Source organism: Terrapene carolina, unplaced genomic scaffold, assembly GCF_002925995.2.
Source record: "Terrapene carolina triunguis isolate 2854851 unplaced genomic scaffold, T_m_triunguis-2.0 Scaffold48, whole genome shotgun sequence".
Taxonomy (NCBI): domain Eukaryota; kingdom Metazoa; phylum Chordata; order Testudines; family Emydidae; genus Terrapene; species Terrapene triunguis.
In genome coordinates, this window is record NW_020664399.1 from 7,549,639 (window position 1) to 7,558,107 (window position 8,469).

At 37.9% G+C, this 8,469-nt stretch overlaps 1 non-coding gene across 1 annotated transcript; it reads right to left on the reverse strand.

Annotated features, from left to right (window-relative positions):
• Positions 1-7,921: 7,921 nt before the first annotated feature.
• Positions 7,922-8,026, reverse strand: LOC112108823. The gene has a single exon (XR_002908267.1). It is a non-coding gene; the product is annotated as a U6 spliceosomal RNA (small nuclear RNA).
• Between the last annotated feature and the right edge of the window lie 443 nt (positions 8,027-8,469).

Here is an 8,469-nt window from a genome sequence, read left to right on the forward strand (position 1 = left end):
CAAGAGGCGGTCAGCAGTCTATACTGGGGGTTAACTCAACTATGGTGCTCAGGGGTGTGGATTTTTCATGCCTCTGAGTGACGTAGCTGGGTTGACCTAACTTTTTAGCATAGACCTTGCCTTCATGACACTTACTACATAACAGGAAACTCCGCTCTCCAATCCCTGTGTTAACATAAATAAGATGACAATTAACATATACATTTTGAATCAGAACTTGAGTTCTGATGCATAAGAGAGGAACTCCTTTAAACACACATCTTCATTTTTGTTCTCTGAATAACTGTGCTCTTAATATACACAACTCTTAGTAGAAATAGTGAACAAACATCCTGCTACATTAAATTGGCCAACTGTGTCCTCAATGCAAACCCAAGGTATTTCTTCACATTACCCTTAAAGTTTATAACATAAGAAAAATCTTATATCTGACTTTGTCAGTATACCGGGAGAGCAAACTGACTGCTTTAGAGTTTTCCCCCGTATGGTACTTTTTTAATGTATATGGCTGGGATGGGGAAGCACAGAGAGCATTTGAATAACACACAAACAATATGACGGAATAAAATTTATGTGTAGTATTTATAGTAGCCTCTATCTATTTGTGAAGCAGAATTATGTTGATGTTTTTACATTATAAATTGATATTTTTAATTGCTCAATTTGTGGAATGAATCACATAAGAAGAAATCCAGATATATATACACTAGTTATTCCACACTCATCACTGCCTCTCACACACAGCCATAAATATTTACATTATGGACTAATTAACAAGTGAATATATTAACAGTGAAAGGGAATGTTGGTTGTGCGGTATGGTCATCTGTGACAATTTATACTGCTTTTGAACATTGTCAGGGCAGACATGTTCAACCTTTGCTTTAAGTACCAAAGAAACAGGGAATAGGATATCATTGTAATGTGCCTTCTGAAGAGTGAATTGCCATCATATACTGAAATCCCATACTAGAACATGCCATCTTTCTGCAATGGGAGGGAATGTGTGGCACAATAAAACATTAGAGATTAGGAAATATATTTTGTCAGTGGTGGAAATGGAGTTGAATTTGATATCATTTTAGAAATTCCACACATTCTGTTGGGAGGGATTAGACTTTAAGATAGGGAATAAAATACGATTTTGATTTGAGTATAATACTCAATCTGGTGGTTCTGATTATGATGATGACGCCATAAACCTGCTTAGAGGCAGATTAAGGGTTTTATATATTCTGCAGAAGAATCAGGAATTTGAATTACAGCTTTGGCATTTTGTTGAAAGTTATAAATAAGACACAGTATTTCCTTTTTATGTAAACTTGCAGTGTTCATCTGAGAATCCGTGATGTTAACAGGCTAGAACTTGCTAAAAGAGTGACAGCAGGGAAAGGATTAAGAAATGTTTGATGCAGACAGAAGCACATACACACACAAAAAAAGTATTGGAATTGCAGGGTAATAATCACCCTCAGTGTATTATTATAAGATATCTAAAACATGACCTCTAAGAAATGTATATTATTTTGTAGTAGCTCTCTTTACTGGAAAGGCATTTTTGCAATTGCATATGCCTTCAAACACCATCCTTTTGTGGCTGACTACTTTTACACAGAAATGGATTATTCAAGTTATTCATTATTCAGAATTCATGGGAGTGTGGGGAGGGGGAGAGTGAAGGGTTTAGTAGGGATTGGGCTATAAATGTTTAGTTCTATTGCAAGAGATCATTCTCCTTTCATCACTCCAGGCTTGAATGTGACTAGTGTTTTAACTCTTTTTTATTTTTACTGCAACAAGTTAGATTAATATTAAACATTTTCATGCAAAGTGATTTCTGATGAGAGAAAATGCTCAGATGTTAAAAACCCAGAAGTCTAGGTTCATCACAAATTTCTCATCTCTTGATCAAAACACAAGAAAAAGTCACCAGCTTTGCTCTCCTTATTTGATTAATTCTAAGTTAAGCAGACATGACAAATACTATGCAAATCTTTCTTATTTTCGAAGAGAAGCACTCTTAATTATTGGAGAGCTTGCACTGGAATTTTCTTCCTTATCACATTATGCATTTTCTGGACGTGTGATCCATCAATTTCAGGCCTTGATAGGTTCTACCCTGCTCATTAAATATCAGTTAACATAAAACAGGTTTATGCTTCCTGCATAAAAACAAAATTATTCAACACAAAACTGTACTAAATGCATTATTAACAAGCTGCAAGCTACAATGAATGCATTTAAATCACTGCCTCTTTAATAAGGAACTAAAGAGTTTTACAGTGGAGCCTTTGTTCCATGCTGTCAGAACAACTATTGTTTTTCATTTCCAATCTCTTCAGAAGCTGTTTGTCTTTAATCATTTGCTTGTGTAAAATGGGGTGGCTGTCAGATCTTTGGTAGACTTGAATTTGGGCTTGTTATGTTTCAGTGTAAGGACTGTCATAATTTGTACATTACTAATCTCAACATGTCAGCCTTGCCCAGACTAGAGTAAATATAGATGAACCTGTACCAGAACCACAGATGTGAACAAACCCATTCTTTGGTGTATTTAAAATCCAAATACTGATTGGAATTTTTTGTTTAATCACATGACTAGTTTGTTGTATGATTTGTAAGAATTTCTAGGTGGAATCATTTATTGTACTCTGGAAGCAGTGTTGCTTAGTGGCTAGAGCACTGGACTGGGACTCGGACCTAAGTTCTTCTGTTCCTGACTCCGCTGTGTAACCTTTGGCAAATCACATAATTGCTCCGTGCCTCAGTTTCCCCATATGCAAAATGGGGATTATGAGAACTCCTTTGTAAAGCACTTTGAGATGTTCTGATATAGAGTACTACATAATTGCTAGGCATTATTATTCATTTATTTTACAACTAGAAATAAGAAATAAGATTAAAGATAGCTTGGAAAAAAACTTTTCTTCTTTTGAAGGCATGAAATAACATACGGCCCTACAAAAGATGACGGATTCTACTTTCTGCTTTAGCACTGTAAATCTGCAGTAACTATTGACCTTATATGAGGTACTCCAGACTTACTTTGGTGTAACTGAGATCGCAAGTCTAGCTCTTTGGGTAGCAACAGACAAAAATGTGCAGTAATCTATATGTTAATATTAATACTGTTAGGTGCTACTTTTGAGAATCTATAATATAGGGCCCGACTATGGCACTAGTTAGCCACTCTGGTGGTTGTGTGTTGACAGATGAGGCAGACAGTGTACCATGGATGCATTTTGCCCAGGAGGAAGGAGAGAAATAGAATCCCTTCAGGCATATGCTGTGGAAACACACACAGAAGCAGTAGTTGTAGCATGTACTGCTTCCTGTTGTTGGCTCTAGATGGCCAGCCATGCAATAGGCTCCACTTGTATCAGACCCGACCTCCTCTATTGTGCTTAGGAACACCAATGGTGCTTGGGAAGCCTAGGAACCAATGTTCTGCCTTAGCTGTAGTACCCTTGTATGCTCTCCTCTTTCCCTTGCTCTCCTGTGGGAAATTAGGCAGAACCTGGTCCAAAGATTTTCCTTCTACCAAATGTGGAATTCATAACACATACATAAAAATGTAATGCATTCATATCCTTGTTCCATTCAGTATCTATCTCCTTTTGGAGATGTTTTAATATCTTTCAGTGCTTCTTCGAAATTGAGGTGATGACAGTTTTGACATAATGCTATCTAGTACGATGAGATTTTCCACAAATATTGAGGTTTGTTTTGTCTAAGTGTTCTCTTTCACTTCTGGTTTTGATGGGATTTTTGTTATGTGAAATCATTCCTGTTTGTGACTTCGGTTAATCTCACCTAGTTTGCATATCTAGATTAATTAAAAATGACTTTTTAAAAGCTCAGTTTGGTTATTATATTTGGGAACTATACAAAATGTCATCTCTTGGATGGAGCCAAATAAAATTCCCAAAACTGTTTGTTTGTTTTTCCAAAATTATAGTTAAAGTGGCACAGACAGCACTTTGCTTCAGTGACATCGCTCTCCTGCATCCAGAGAAAAATCTAAGACCCAGATCACTGACAGCTATATTTTCAAACATGCTCCCGAATTTTGTCAGTCTTTCAAGCCTGGCTTGAGACTTGACTCACAACTCCCATGTATGTCATTTGGAGTTGCAGATCCTCAACATCTCTGAAAATCAGACACAAGGTGTGTCAAATTGGACACTCAGAGGCTCATAAAATTTAGTGAACATTTCTGAGGAGTTGTAGAAAACAAATAATTATTCTCAAAAAGACTTGCATGTTATTCGTCTTTACATTTTCTATTGAAACCTTCAAAATTTGAATACACAGAATTGCCTTGCAGAATTCGTGCCACACAATCTCCAGTTGTCCACACTTGTGTGCCTCAGAAATTATGAAATCTTGAGGTTCATCTTGCCCCAGAGTATCAAGTAACAGTAGTTTTCAACTGAACAAAATAACACAAAATGTCTCAAATATAGCCAGCTTGATTTTGAGTGCAAAAGGTTTTGTGCGTCATCATTTTCATGGTCACATACCTGTTCGATATCCCTCATTAGGTTGAGAGCATCTCTCATGAGTTCTGGATGCACAGTAGACTGTCATTCACTAACATATGAGAATAAATTGTATACCCTGGTCATCATTAAACTCAACATTTACCCACATTAGTCACAGAGTGGTATCTGAAATCACCTAGCTGATACCCATTCTGAGTCACAGACAGATACTATAGTATCTTGGATGGCACAATGTGATAACTATAGGTGCATGTTGACTGCAGGCAACAACTGTATATCGGCTAATCTGTTTCAGTACTTTAGCACAGGTGTTCCTCTATGTGTGAAAATTTATACTTTCACCTTTGTGTGGTATGATGATTTAGTGTTAATACACTGGGCTTATAAACACATGTAAAATTTGTAGGAAGATTGTCTGGCTCTAAGTTGTTTTTATTATACCATGTGTTCTAATGAGTGTATTGCCAAAAAGCCACAAGTGTACATCACATGGTAAGCGTGAAAGGGGGTCAATATATGAATTTACCAGGAAGCCAATTAGATTTTTAAGCTGAAATCTAACAAACTAGGTTTGCCAATATACAAGAGACTCCAACAAGATAACCCTTGTGATTGAGTCCAGGGAGCATTAGCTTATTAGTTTGATTCTGGGTTCTTTTCAGGTCAATTTATAACGTGAACAATATTTTCAAATCAGGACACTTACCTGTTCTTAACCGACCAACATCTTATTAATTCACCAGAAACACATTAGTATACAATCAACCATTCACCACTCAAGCGTAGACACAATCAATGTCCTAGGTGTGAGCTACATACACAATACAGCCTTGCAAGCAATTACAAGGCTCTACAGCCAAAATGCTTCTGAAATAAATGTAGTCAAACTTTACTAATTCTGGGTCACTGAGAACGAAAATGATGCTTAAAATTGTTGATTGGCTCTAGTTTTCAAGATATGCTATTGGGTCAGTATATACGACCCTTGACTTGGGAATGGCGGAGGATAAGTGAGTTATAAAGGGAAGGGATCTCAATTTAAACCAGAAATGACTAAAATACATCTTTGACTGGATCTATGAATAAATCTATGACTGGGTTTGGACAGTACTTGCTTTTTAGGCAAAACAATGAATGATGCAATCTGAAGCTGATATTGCATCATACATGATATGAATTGCATCATGTTATTCCTAGAAGTCATGGATGATGCAATCATAACGAAGCTTACATCACTCTGCTGAAAAAATTGCCCTATATCAGCTCTAGAAATCATACAGTGTCGTGCTCTCTTATTTGTCAGTGTTTGATTTTGCATTTCTGTTTAGCCAAAGTGAGCAGAGATGCCTCGTACTTGTGTGAACAGTGCAGATAACTTCTGCTATGTTTGTGGTGAAATGACTTTTGCATCAGAAAAGCGCAGTATAATCACGATGGTTAAGAAAGCCTATCACCTTTATTTTGGCTGCAAAATTGGAGATCAGGACAAGAGGTGGGCCCCACACATATGCTGCAACACTTGTGCAACAAATCTTCACCAGTGGTTGAACAGGAAAAGGAAATCTATGCCTTTTGCAGTGCCAATGATTTGGAGAGAGCCAACAGATCATACCAGCACTTGTTACTTCTGCATGGTGCCTCCAGTTGGGAAAGGTGTGTCAAAGAAGAAAAAGTGGACTGTGCATTATCCTAACATTCCATCAGCTATACGCCCAGTACCCCACGGAGAAGGACTGCCGGTTCCTGATGCACCAGAATCATTCTCACTTGAGTCAGACGAGGAAGAGGAAGAGGATGAAACTTCTGGTCCTGAACCATCAATGTCACAGGACCCACATTTTCTCCCATCCTCCTCCTCTGAACCACACCTCATACCACAAGGTGAACTGAATGACCTTGTCAGGGATTTGGAACTACCCAAGAGTAAGGCAGAGCTGTTGGGTTCCAGACTACAGCAGTGGAATCTCCTGGCAGGTGATGTTAGGGTTTCCATGTTCCGTGACCGTCAAAAGGATCTTTTCCCATTCTTCTTCATGGAAGGTGATCTTGTAGCCTGCAACAACATCGATGGTGTGATGGCAGCCCTCAAGATCGTTCACGATCCAGATGAGTGGAGACTGTTCATTGATTCATCGAAGACGAGTCTTAAAGCTGTTTTACTGCATAATGGCAATGTTTTGCCATCAATTCCAGTTGGTCATGCAGTCCATATGAAGGAAACCTATGACAACATGAAACAACTTTTGAGGTGCATAAACTATGACCAACATCAGTGGCAGCTTTGTGGTGATTTGAAGGTTGTTGCTCTCTTGCTTGGTCTGCAGACTGGATACACAAAGTACTGCTGTTTTCTCTGCGAATGGGATAGTCGTGCAAGAGATTCCCACTACATCAAGAAAGATTGGCCACTCCGACAGTCATTGGAGCCTGGGAGGAAAAGTGTTCAGCATCCACCACTTGTTGAATCAAGGAAGATTTTGTTACCACCCTTACACATTAAGCTGGGTCTGATGAAGAACTTTGTCAAGGCCATTGACAAAACACAAGCAGCTTTCAAGTACCTCCGTGGAAAATTTCCAAGGTTAAGTGAAGCTAAGATAAAGGAAGGTGTCTTCGTTGGTCCTCAGATTCGTGAACTTCTTCGAGATGATGCATTTGACCATGCACTGCGTGGCAAGGAAAAGATGGCATGGAAAGCCTTCCAGTTAGTGGCAATAAATTTTCTCGGAAACAACAAGGCAGACAACTACAGGTTGTTGGTGGAAAACCTCCTCAAGGCATACAAAAGCCTTGGTTGTAACATGTCACTAAAGATATATTTTTGGCACTCTCATCTAGATTTTTTTCCACCGAACTGCGGAGCAGTGAGCGACGAGCACGGCGAGCGATTTCACCAGGACATTGCAACAATGGAAAAACGCTATCAGGGCAAATGGAGCCCATCAATGCTTGCAGACTATTGCTGGACAGTGACAAGAGATGCTCCATTTAATGAATACAAGAGACAAGCCAAGAAGCGCCGAGTAGACACTGAATAGGAATAAACTATGTACAGAATAATTTGTTGCCTTTTGTTTCATAATACATTTTATTTATATAACCCTTTGGCTGATTTTTAAAGTGTTACATAAACAGGACAGGTGAAATATTATCATGTAACGCAACCATAAACACATGAAAAGACCTAGGTTTACAATTTATGATTAAAACTCTACTATCTACACAATATACATAGACATAAAATGTAAAAACTTAAATATCTTAGAAACAGTAGCCAATCAGTTGTTTTAATTGTCATATTTGAATTCAGCACATCAAAATACATAATAAATAGCACATTTTATCTCTGAAGCAGACGACTTCTCAAAAATTGTAAACCAGTGTTATCACAGACTAGAGTCACAGCAGTTATATCAAAAATATGGAAACACTTCATGAATTTGCATGTCATCATTGCACAGGGGCCATGCTAATCTTCTCTGTATCATTCCAATTTTAGTATATATGTCCTGCCAAAGCAAGCAAGGAACAAGGCAAATTACCAAGATTTCGCATTACATGTATTTATGATAATAAATTCTCACTTCTTAACACATTTATCACACTTCCAAGGATGCACTTGTCTTTAAGGCACTTTGAAGAATGTGGTTAGTACAGTTTGAATGGATTGGTCCAAAAGGGACAAGGTTAGAATATTAAAAGCAATTGCTTAAAACAATTCGTTTCAATCTCTCATGGGACAATTTGCCTTGACTCACAAAAAAAGGAATTAAAATCTAAAAAAATGGTTACAAGAGAGACCTCAAGTTACCAGCAAGATAACCGACAGTTATTTATATTAAAATAACCTACAGTTATATACTATATTAACGGATAGAAGGGGAAATGCAGTCTCCGAGATTAAATCTCACCACTTTTTCTTATCCTTGTCGCACTGGGATGAGGGAGAGTCCTTTCCAGAGTG